Source organism: Nothobranchius furzeri, chromosome 13, assembly GCF_043380555.1.
Source record: "Nothobranchius furzeri strain GRZ-AD chromosome 13, NfurGRZ-RIMD1, whole genome shotgun sequence".
NCBI classification, from domain to species: Eukaryota; Metazoa; Chordata; class Actinopteri; order Cyprinodontiformes; family Nothobranchiidae; genus Nothobranchius; species Nothobranchius furzeri.
In genome coordinates this window covers 21806089-21818482 of record NC_091753.1, presented here as the reverse complement: position 1 = coordinate 21818482, position 12394 = coordinate 21806089, and the positions used below count along the sequence as shown (strand labels likewise).

Here is a 12394-nt window from a genome sequence, read left to right as displayed (position 1 = left end):
TCTCTGTGTAAATCAGCGTAATTATACTCAACAAATTTCATTATGAAGGAAAACCTGGAGGAGTAAAGTCCTGTTTCTGGCTGCTACTGCTGATAGTGGTGAGCAATTGAGAGGTATGGTGTGAGACCGTGATGATGTCAGTTAGCTAACAAACAAATAAAAAATTCAGATTAACACATTAAAGGTTTGGTGGCTAGGTAAAAGCTGTATAGGTGGATCAGGCCCATCCTGGTAGAGCTCTGGTCTAGTCCTGGTTGTTTGATTTCATGATCCAAGTCCAGCTCATGACTTGTGACGACACTTTAAAACACAGATTGCTACCAGATCCAAAGCCTAAAAAAATTAAGAACCATTACAATGATAGAGTCAATGTAATGATATGCTTTCAATCCATCCCTCCAGCCATCCAGGGGGGAGAGGGCTGAAGCCATCCATTTCCATTTTCATCTGCTTATCCGGAGTCGGGTCACAGGGGCAGTAGCCTAAGGCGAGAGGTCCAGGCTTCCCTCTCCCCAGCCACTTGGGCCAGCTCCTCCGGGGGAATCCCAAGGTGTTCCATGGCCAGGTGAGAGACATAGTCCCTCCACCGTGTCCTGGGTCTACCTTTAGGTCTCTTCCCGGGTGGACGTGCCCGGAAAACCTCACCAGGGAGGCGTCCAGGAGGCATCCTGACCAGATGCCCGAGCCACCTCAACTGGCTCCTCTCGATGTGGAGGAGCAGCGGGTCTACTCCGAGCCCCTCCCAAATGACCGAGCTTCTCACAATATCTCTAAAGCCCCCTTCAGACAGGCCATGAAAAACGGAAATGTTCCGGAATCTGTCCGTAAGACCTTTCTGTCTGAATACAAACATCCGGATAACGTGTTCCGGAATTTATCTGTATGAAGCCCCTAGTAACAGGTCCGGACTTGTTACGGACAGGGTGGCTGCTTCAGACTGGTGAGGTAAAGTTCCGGACAAGAGGGAGGGGGAGGAGGGGACCGGGGGACGCTGTGCGCACCTAGATAGCCCGCTGCTGTAGAATGCGGCGAACCACGGCAGCTCGCCTCCTACGGTACCGTCTAGACGCGCGACGGAGCGCTTCACACCGCTTCAGTGATTCCTTTAACCATTGAGCTTCATCATCCAGGTCTCTTATGCGTCTTCGTGTGCGCAGAATTATGCTTAAGCGCCTCGTGATTTTTATCTTGAGAGGCGCTATAGAAATTATATTTTCTTCTTCTTCTTCTTAACATAAGTCCGATTCCCCCCACCCCCCGCCGCCGTCAGACATCTGGAACTTTTCCCTGCTGTGTGAACGCAGCTGAAAGGACAAGTTCCGGTACAAAAGTGGTGTGTCTGAAAACACAGTTCCGGTTAAAAACCGGATTGAATTGTCCGCAAATGTTCCAGAATGTCTGTCTGAAAAGGGCTTAAGGGAGAGCCCAGCCACTCTTCAGAGAAAACTCATTTCAGTCGCTTGTATCCACGATCTCGTTCTTTCGGTCACTACCCAAATCTCATGACCATAGGTGAGGGTAGGAACGTAGATCGACCGGTAAATCGAGAGCTTCGCCTTTTGAATCAGCTCTCTCTTCACCACGACAGACCGGTACAACGCCCGCATCACTGCAGATGTAGCACCAATCTGCCTATCAATCTCATGCTCCAGTTGTCCCTCACTCGTGAACAAGACCCAGAGATACTTAAAACTCATCCACTTGGGGAAGGACCTCATCCCTGACCCGGAGAAGGCATTCTACCCTTTTCTGAACCAAGACCATGGCCTCAGATTTAGAGGAGCTGATTCTCATCCCAGCTGCTTCACACTCGGCTGCGAACCGCTCCAGCAAAAGCTGAAGATCACGTTCTGATGAAGCCAACAGGACCACATCATCTACAAAAAGCAGAGACCTGATCCTCAGGCCACCAAAACGGATGCCCTCCACACCTTGACTGTGCCTAGAAATCCTGTCCATAAAGGTTATGAACAGATTCGGTGACAAAGGGGTCCAACTCTCACTGGGAAGGAGCCCGACTTACTGCTGGCAATGCAGACCAAGCTCTGACACCGGTCATACAGGGACCTAACAGCCCGTATCAGAGGGTCTGGTACCCCATACTCCCGGAGTATCCCCCACAGGGCCCCCCAAGGGACGCGGTCAAACGCCTTCTCTAAATCCACGAAACACATGTAGACTGGTTGGGCAAATTCCCACGCACCCTCCAGGATCCCTCTGAGGGTATAGAGCTGATCCAGTGTGTGACGGCCAGGACGAAAACCACATTGCTCCTCTTGAATCTGAGGTTCAACAATCCGACGGACCCTCCTCTCCAGAACCCCTGAATAGACCTTACCAGGAAGGCTCAGGTGTGTGATCCCCCTGTAGTTGGAACACAAACTGCGGCCCCCCTTTTTAAATAAGGGAACCACCACCCCAGTCTGCCAGTCCAGTGTGACTGCCGCTAAAGTCCTCGCGATATTGCAGAGCTGTGTCAGCCAACACAACCCCACAACATCCAGAGCCTTAAGGAGCCCCCCCACCCCCCGAGGCGTTGGATGGAGAACCGGAATCTCCTCGAAGCCGTATGGATGTCTTGCTCCATTAACTCCTCCCATTCCCGGGTTTTTGACTCGGCGACCAGCCGAGCCGCTTTCCGCTTGGACTGCCGGTACCCGTCAGCTGCCTCTGGAGTCCCACGGGCCAAAAAGACCTGATAGGACTCTTTCTATAGCTTGACAGCATCCCTAACCGCCGGTGTCCACCAGCGGGTTCGGGGGTTGCCACCACGACAGGCACTGACGATCCTGCGACCACAGCTCCGTTCAGCCGCCTCAATAATGGAGGCACGGAACAGGGTCCATTCAGACTCAATGTCCCCTGCCTCCCCCGGAACATTTTGGAAGTTCTGTCAGAGGTGGGAATTGAAGCTCCTTCTGACAGGAGACTCTACCAAACATTCCCAGAAGACCCTCGCGATACGTTTGGGCCTGCCTGGTCTGACCGGCATCCTCCCCCACCATCTGAGCGAACTCACCACCAGGTAATGGTCAGTTGACAGCTCCGCCCCCTCTTCACCCAAGTGTCCAAGACATGCACCCTTAGGTCAGATGAAACAACAAGAAAGTCGATCATCGAGCTACGGCCTAAGGTATCCTGGTGCCAAGAGCAAATCAAATCAAATCAAATTCAAATTTTATTTGTCACATACACATTCATACACAGTACGAAATGCAGTGAAATGCTTACACAACTGCTCATGACCTAAGAGTTGAAAATAAAAAAACTGTACACCACGGATTAAAATGAAGGGTAAATTTAACTGGGAAAGAGTAAGGTAAAATATATCTGAATTAAAGTTGAATAATAGAATAGCTTTACAACAAAATACACAATACAATACAAATTAGAATAAAAGGTAAATTTAGCTGGGAAGGAATAAGATAATATATATATAAGTTGAAGTTGAGAATAAAGTAACTGTACAACAAAATACACAGTATGTAAATGTATAAGAATGTATAAAGAAATAAAAATATCTGTACAAAACAGCGGCTGAACAAGTATTAAATGGAAATGAAATATATATATATATATATATATATATATATAATGTCCAGAGTTGTGCAAACCACATTTTAGTGACTTTGTAGTGCAACTATGCTTAAGCAAAGTCCAGACTGTTCAGTGTGTGTGAGAACCATATGTGTGTGCACTTAATATGTGGTGGTGTGGTTTAAAGATCGTATCGCCTGCGGGATGAGGTGTCCATAAAGGTGTCCATGCACACATGGACACCTTTATGTCTGAACATGGTGTTCAGTATGGACAATACATGACTGGCACAGAAGTCCAACAACAAAACACCACTCGAATTCAGATCAGGGGGGCCGTTCCTCCCAACCACACCTCTCCAGGTCTCACTGTCGTTGCCCACATGAGCGTCAAAGTCACCCAGCAGAACAAGGGAGTCACTGGAAGGAGCACTTTCCAGCACCCCCTCCAAGGTCTCCAAAAAGGGTGGGCAGTCTGAACTGTAGTTTGGTGCATAAGCACAGACCACAGTCAGAACCCGTCCCCAACACGTAGGCGGAGGGAGGCTACCCTCTCATTCACTGGGGTAAACCCCAACGTACAGGCACCAAGATGGGGGGCAACTAGTATGCCCATCCCTGCTCGGCGCCTCTCAGTGGGAGCAACTCCAGAGTGGTAGAAAGTCCAACCCCTCTCAAGGAAACTGGTTCCAGAGCCAGAGCCATGCATTGAGGTGAGTCAGACTATATCTAGTCGGAACCTATCAACCTCACACACCAACTCAGGCTCCTTTCCCACCAGAGAGGTGACATTCCATGTGCCAAGAGCCAGCTTCTGTAGCCGAGGATCAGACCGCCAAGGTCCCCGCCCTTGACTACCAGTCGTCACACACTGCACCTGACCCCTTTGGGCCTTCCCACGAGTAGTGAGCAGGGAAGGGGGACCCACGTTTCCTCTTCAGGCTGTGCCCGGCCGGGCTCCATGGGTGAAAGCCCGGCCACCAGGCGCTCGCCAACGAGCCCCACTTCCGGGCCTGGCTCCAGAGGGGGGCCCCGGTGACCCACGTCCGGGCGAGGGAACACGGTTTCTATTTAGATTTTTTTCAGATTTCAGATTCAGATTTCAGATTTATTGGTCAAGTAAAAGTTCATTTACAAGGAATTTGTCTTCGGTAGATGTTCGCTCTCTAAAACATACAACAACCACAATAAATGAGAATAAAAATACCTAAAAACACATAAGAACATGTATACCCACACACATGTTCATTTACACACACACATATATACATATATACATACCCACACACACACGCACGCACGCACGCACACACACACACACACACACACACACACACACACACACACACACACACACACACACACATACACATATCCATAAGCATACTGAATAAGTATTAAAAACTATAATAAAAGGATGGTAAAAGAATCTACAGATTAAGGAGAAAAATGGCTGAAGGAAAGAAACTGTTCTTGTGTCTGGTAGTTTTTGTGTACAGCGATCTATCGCGTCTGCCAGATGGGAGGAGATTGAAGAGAGTAGATGCAGGATGTGTGGCATCTTGGACAATATTCACTGCCTTTTTCCTGGTCCTGCTGATTTACAGTTCCTGGACAGAGGGCAGTTGGGCATCTGCTGTTTTAATAATACGCTGTAGTCTGCATTTGTCCATTTTTGTGGCTGACCCAAACCAGACAGTGATGGATGAGCAAAGTATGGATTCGACTGCAGCAGTGTAGAAGATGATCAGCAGCTCTTGTGGTAGGCCATACTTCCTTAGTTGCCGTAAGAAATACATCCTCTGCTGAGCCTTTTTGACGATGGAGTTGATGTTTGTTTCCCACTTCAGATCCCTGGAAATGATAGTTCCCAAGAACTTGAATGAGTCCACCATTGACACTGGGCTGTTGGATATTGTGAGGGGGGCAGCACTGTGGGAAGCTTCGTAAAATCCACCACCATCTCCACAGTCTTAAGGGTGTTAAGCTCAAGATTGTGCTGACTACACCAGACCACCAGCCTCTCAACTTCTCGCTGATAAGCAGACTCATCACCATCCTGGATGAGCCCAATGACAGTGGTGTCATCTGCAAATTTCAGGATTTTTACAGCTGAGTCAATAGAGGTGCAGTCATTGGTGTACAATGAAAAGAGCAGTGGAGAAAGGACGCACCCCTGTGGTGTACCGGTGCTGATCAACCTTGTGCCAGACGTATTGTTCAACCGCACATGCTGGCTCCTATTTTTCAGGAAGCTGGAAATCTTTAGGTTACTGTCGTAACCCCGGTTCTCTGAGTAACATGAGTGAGATGTCTCACTATGGGATACGCCCCTCCGCGGATTCCTCAGAAGCACTTATCTCAATACGCCAATCCTGATTGGCCAGTGACCGTGACGTACGCGTCCCCCTGCTACTATAAGTAGCAAGCGTCCCAACGCAAGCACTATTCAAGATAAACACCTCTTCTCGCTTCGCCCAGCAAGAAGGGTTGTCTGGTGAGACATCTCACTCATGTTACTCAGAGAACCGGGGTTACGACAGTAACCTAAAGTTCTCTTTCTTAACATTCGTTTCGATGTCTCACTATGGGATATGGAGACTCCCGTATTGCCAGACAGCTTATCCAGCGATCACCAACCTACAGGGATACGTCTTGGCCCGCCAAAGACCCCACGCTCAGAATCGTGTGAGTCATTGCAGGGACCGAAACATCAAGCTTATAGAAGCGTGCAAATGCAAGTGGAGAAGCCCAACTTGCTGCAGCACAAATCTCCTGGATTGACAGCCCCCGAAAAAGGGCCCAAGAAGCAGACAGGCCCCTAGTAGAATGGGCCCTGAGCCCAACAGGTGCCTGATTGCCCTGACAGGAGTAAGCCATAGAAATAGCCTCCACAATCCAGTGGGAAAGCCGCTGCTTTGTGACGGGTTTCCCCTTACGAGGCCCACCCCATGACACAAAAAGCTGGTCCCCCCGCGAAGGTTCTCCGTCCGATTCACATACTCCTTGAGTGCGCGAATCGGACACAGCTTGTGCAACCGCTCCTCCTCAGGAGAGGAGAAGGGTGGTGGGTAGAAAGCTGTGAGGATAATAGGAGAAAAGGAGCCCACCACCTTAGGCACAAAGGCAGGGTTGGGCTTCAAGGACACCTTCATGTCACCTGGTGCAAACTGGGTGCAGGATGGGTGCACAGAGAGAGCCTGTAAGTCACTAACTCGCTTTGCAGATACCAAAGCCAGGAGTAGCACCACCTTAAGAGACAGGATCTTAAGGTCCAGGCCGTCCATAGGTTCAAATGGAGGCCCGGAGAGGGCCGACAGCACCAAGGACAGATCCCATGAGGGCACCAGGGGTCGAGACACAGGGAGAAGCCTGCGCGCGCCCCTCATGAAGCTACACACCAGGGGGTGTTGACCTGCCAATTTCTTCCCAAAACCCAAGTGTCGGGCGGAAATGGCTGCTAGGTACACTTTAATGGTGGAGAAAGCCTTCTTCCCATCCAACAAGTCCTGCAGGAAAGACAGAATGACGTTCACCGGGCATTGGAAGGGTGAGACCTCCCTGACCTGACACCAGGCTTCAAACACCCTCCATTTACAGTCATATAGGGACCTAGTGGAGGGGGCCCTAGCATTCTGAATGGTTCGAATGACTGCCTGGGGCAGCTCTGCTGACACTAGCCCACACCCCTCAGGGGCCAGGCCCACAGGGCCAGCCGTTCTGGATGAGGGTGGAAGATCGAGCCTCCCGCTTGGGACACCAGGTCCCTGCGAAGCGGCAGTTTCCAAAGTTGGCCCTCCAGGAGCTGGAAAATGTCCGCCACCCAATGCATGGCTGGCCAGTATGGGGCCACCAGAATGAGAGTGTGGCGCTGTGTTCGTACCCTCAGCAAGGTGGATGGTATCAGGGCCACTGGGGGGAAAGCGTAAAGCAGTCCCCGTGGCCAGTCGTGCGCCAGCGCGTCCACGCCGAGTGGAGCGTCTCGGTCGCGCAGGGAGAAGAACAGAGGACTCTGAGCATTCTCCTTGGAGGCAAAAAGATCCACTACGGCTGTGCCGAACCGGATCCAAATCTGTTCCAACACTGCTGGATGCAGGCTCCAATCCCCGTACAGGGTTGTCCCTCTGGACAACAGATCCGCCCCCCGATTCAGAACACCCGGGACATGGGTGGCTCTGATTGAGAGGAGATGCCTGCTGCACCATAGGATCAGTCTGTGTGCCAGCGTGTGTAACCGCATGGAGCGCAGCCCCCCTGGTGGTTTATATAAGCCACAGTCGTGGTGTTGTCTGTTCTCACTAGGACATGATGGCCGGAGAGAAAAGGCAGGAAGCGCCTCAGGGCCAGAAAGACCGCGAGGAGTTCCAGATAATTTATGTGTCCCCCAGAGCTCTCTGCTCCACACACCCCTGACAGAGCGACCCTCCAGGAGCCTCCCCCCCCCCCCCCCCCCCCCCCCCAACCTGACAGGCTCACATCTGTCATGACCACTTTCCTCACGAGAACCAACCCCAAAGGCACCCCCTGTGCCAAGAGGGAGGGGTGACGCCAACAGCGGAGCGCCGCGACGCATGCTGCAGAGACCGTCACCCTGCGTGCTCTGTGGCGCACTGGAGAGAGACCCAGAGAAGCCACCCAGCGTTGAAAATCTCATGCGTAGACGGCCGAGTCGTACTACTGAAATAGCCGACGCCATGAGACCCAAAAGCCTGAGGCATAACGCAAACCGCACCGAACTGTGTAGGCGGAAGCGCGCCAGGCAGAGCGAGAGCGCGTTCACGCGCGGTGTCTAGAGATGGGCCGTGAACGCCTGGGACCGCTCATGGGTAACATTTTTATTGATTTTTGCTGCGCCCTTGACATTTTGTCTGGATGCGGCAGCGAACGTTTTAATGCTCCTTGAGCGTGACATGTTTGTGAAAGACAACAATGTGAGTGCTTGTGACGTGTGTTTTGAGCCGGCACAGCCGGCTGCACGTCCTGGCCCCACCCTGGACCGCTCGGGGACTCTGCCGGAGGGGTTTCGTGAGGGGGGGGAGAAAGCACCATGGCAACGTCGAACAGGAGGAGCTGGCGAACGGGGAACTGCCAGCTGCAGCGTCGGGAGGGAAAGAACTCCGTCAGGCTGCCCTCTTCTTCTTCCTCACCTGCTGACCGCCGGGTCGGGTGGGTTGTCCCGGCGGCGGAGCGGCTTGGCTGCCCGATCGCTGAGGTCAAACTGGTCGAGGCGCTGAGCCCGAGGGAGCTGGTTGGACAGCTTGAGGCTTCGGGCGCTTTGGGATCCGGAACTGAGCGGCCCGGCCGCTCCGGTCATCACAGGATTGTCGGCTAGCAGTGCCTACACCACGCTCAGGACAATCCAGACTTTTCTCATGCATCGTTCCACAAATGTGGAATGACCTTCCTAACACTACCAGAACTGCGGCTTCCTTTTCTATTTTCAAGAAACTCCAGAAGACCCTGCTCTTCAGAGAGCATCTTCTTAACTAGCACCTTGTCTGCACCCGTCCCTCCTCTCTACTGTCCACTCCTTGTTCCCTCCTCTCCATGACTGATGTCAATTTGTTGTTGTTACTATTGTTGTTAGCCTCAAGGGCAAAATGCCGATTATCACTTGTAAGTCGCTTTGGACAAAAGCGTCTGCTAAATACATAAACATAAACATAAACATAAACTGAGGCTGGGCTCGGGGTATTGCCTGAGGAAGGTTCGGCAGAGCCGGCAGTGCCGGTGAAGGCTTACGGGGAAGGCAGAGATGAAGGGCTTCATCCTCTTCCTTTTTGGCCTCACACCGTTGCTGCATCGATGCCAGGGCAGAGCCGAAAATACCTTCAGGCACGATTGGCATGTCCAAAATGTCCTCCTTCCCTCTATCAGAGAGGTTGGTGAGGTTCAGCCATCGTGCACGTTCTTGAAGCACCATCAAGCCCATAGCTTTCGCCGTAGCCTGGACCGCGCAGCGCTGCACACGCAGGCAGATGTCGGTCAGTACGGTGATTTCCTCCCACACCTCCGGGTCCGGCTTCGTATTCATGTCCTCACAGAGCTCGGCTTGGTACGCTGAGAGCATGGAGGAGACATTCAAAGCTCGGACCGAGATGGCAGCAGCCATGTACGCCCTCTCGTTCAGCGCCGACTGGAAGCGGTCCGCCTTTTCAGGGAGAGCGGGAGGCCTGGAGGAAGTTGCCGAGAGTCGTGGGTGCAGGTGGGCTGCAACCAGCGGTTCCATCGGCGGCATGCAAAGCATGCCAGCCCTCTCCATCCCTTCGAAGTCCAGCGAGGAGGCTCCTTGGACAGGAGACCTTGAGCTGAAAGGGTGTTTGTCCCAGGAGGACCTCACTTCTTGGAGAAGCTCCGGGAAGGCGGGAAGGAGGGGCTTTGCCGCTCTTGTGGCCTGAGGCAGCTTCTTTCCCTCGTAGCGGGATCTGACAGCCTCAGTGACCACGGTGGGCCAAGGGATGTTGAGCCTGGTCGCAGCGCATCGGCAGACTGACTGCATGTCCAGGTGGGCGGCCAGAGAAGCCGCTCCATCCCTGGGAGAGGACGGAAAGCTAGGCATGGAGGCCTGAGCGATGGGGAGAAAAACGTCGTCATCCTCGTCCTCCTCTGAAATGAGGAGTTCCGAGGTGTCCACGTCGTCTCCGTAGTCCAACTCCAACACGTCCTCGACGGGGTGGCTCGGACCGGCCAGTTCGAGCTGTGAGCCCCAGCTGAGTTCGGCACACGGTTCCGGCTCCGGGAGGGCATGTTCGCTGGCGTCCCCAGGCGGTGGCCCAGGGGCCGGCAGGCAAGGGTCCTTCCCCGACAGGCTAGCTTGGCGCGCTAGCTGCCGGTGAAGGCTCTTCAGGGTGAAGCAGGCACAGTTCTCACATGACCCGGGGACTTCCAATGCCAGCTGGGCGTGTTCCAGCCCGAGGCAGCTCGAGCAGACCTTGTGCGGGTCTTTGCTTGAGATTTTGTTCCCACAGGTACAGAGGCGAGCTCCTGCGCCATTGACTCCTCTGGTGGGAGGAGCGGCTTCCATGTTGGCTAACTGGTGTGTTAGCAAGAGAACGAACAGGTGCACTGGAGTGTGAAGCTGCTCGTTATGCCCCGAACCTATGGTGAAGGTCAGGACAGGACGGTAAGTTAACGTTCGGCGACTGAGAGAATATTAGCTGGCTCCGTCTGTGAACAGTTGAGCTAACTTACCTCAGAGATAAGCGACCACCGAAGCGAGAAGAGGTGATTGAATAGTGCGTGCGTTGGGACGCTTGCTACTTACAGTAGCAGGGGGACGCGTATGTCACGGTCACTGGCCAATCAGGATTGGCGTATTGAGATAAGTGCTTCTGAGGAATCCGCGGAGGGGCGTATCCCATAGTGAGACATCGAAACGAATGTTAAGAAAGAGAACCACTGACACATAGCAGGGGAAACAGTGAGCTGAGAAAGTTTTGAGGTGAGGATTTCTGGTATAACGGCGTTAAAAGCAGAGCTAAAATCCACAAACAATACCCTTGCGTAGGTCCTTGGTTGATCAAGATGTTCCAGGATGAAGTGCAGCCCCATGTTAATTGCATCATCCACTGACCTGTTTGCCCTATATGCAAACTGCAGGGGATCCAGCTGGTGGCCTGTGGTGCTTTTAAGATGGGACAGCACCAAGCGCTCAAAGGACTTCATGACTACTGATGTCAAAGCCACGGGTCTGTAGTCATTCAATTCAGTAGGGGAGGATTTCTTTGGTACTGGGATGATAGTGGAGCTTTTGAAGCATGATGGAACCTCACACAGCTCCAGCGATCTGTTGAATATCGTTGTGAAGACAGGTGCTAGTTGGACAGCACATGTCCTGAGGCAGGAAAGAGTTACTCCATCTGGGCCTGGTGCCTTCCGTACGTTCTGTCTCCTAAAGATGTTGCAGACATCCTCTTCCTTCACAAGGAACGCAGCTTGTGATTTAGAGGAAAGAGGAGTAAAGCCGGGCGTACACTGTGCGACTTTTTCACTTTTTTGAGCCGATTTTCCAGTCGTGCGAGAATCCACGACATCGGGGCGAGTTTAGCGCCGAGCGGTTGTGTAGTGAACAGGGGGTTACGAGAGGCTATTAACACCACGTGACCAGCTGCTGATCAGCATTCGTGAGGTTGCACGGACTTCTGGTGTGTTTAATATTTCGCTCGTCCCTCGTGAGGGTATCGCACTGTTGAAGCGGCGCTGCGAGCGGCTGCGACCCAAAATGTATCAGAACCGCTCACGGCGCATGCGCAATCATGCATCAACACCGCTCCCCGCTATTTCCCTAATAACACACGTTGTTCGTTTTTGTTTCTACAAGTTTTTTTACTCACAAAGATGGTCAAGAAAGCGTGTTTGTCGTGTTCATGTCAAATTAAACTGATCACAAAACACAGATTTACTTTCTTTATTTCATTTTCCTCATCCAACCCCCATAAATCCCTGTGTGTCCTCCTGCAGCACTCCCGAAGGACAACAGGCAAAACAAGACAAAAAAAGTCTGACGTGTTGTGTAAAAACTGCTATTTTTAGCATATTTTTAGGTCCCACGTGTTGCTACCAGACGTACAGTGTGAGCAGTCAGGTCGCATCCGAGAACTGGGTCGTTCAGTGTGAGCGCCTGACTCGTGAGATCTGCCCTGCGAGGAAGTCGTACAGTTAGAGCTGAAGCTGAACGCTGCGAGTGAAAAAGTTGCACAGTGTACGCCCGGCTTAAGAGTGTCCAGGTGAGGGCTGGCGGCTGCAGCTATGCTGGAGTGGAGGAGGGGTGTGACATTCCTTTCCTCAAAGCGACAGTAAAAGCCATTTAAGCCGGGCGTACACTGTGCAACTTTTTCACTCGCAGCGTTCAGCTTCAG

General features: G+C 52.3%; 1 protein-coding gene across 1 annotated transcript in view; it reads right to left on the bottom strand.

Moving 5' to 3' along the window:
* sorl1 (sortilin-related receptor, L(DLR class) A repeats containing) overlaps positions 1-12394 on the bottom strand; it is a 143852-nt gene that overhangs the window by 45026 nt on the left and 86432 nt on the right. The gene's annotated exons all lie outside the window — the stretch shown is intronic.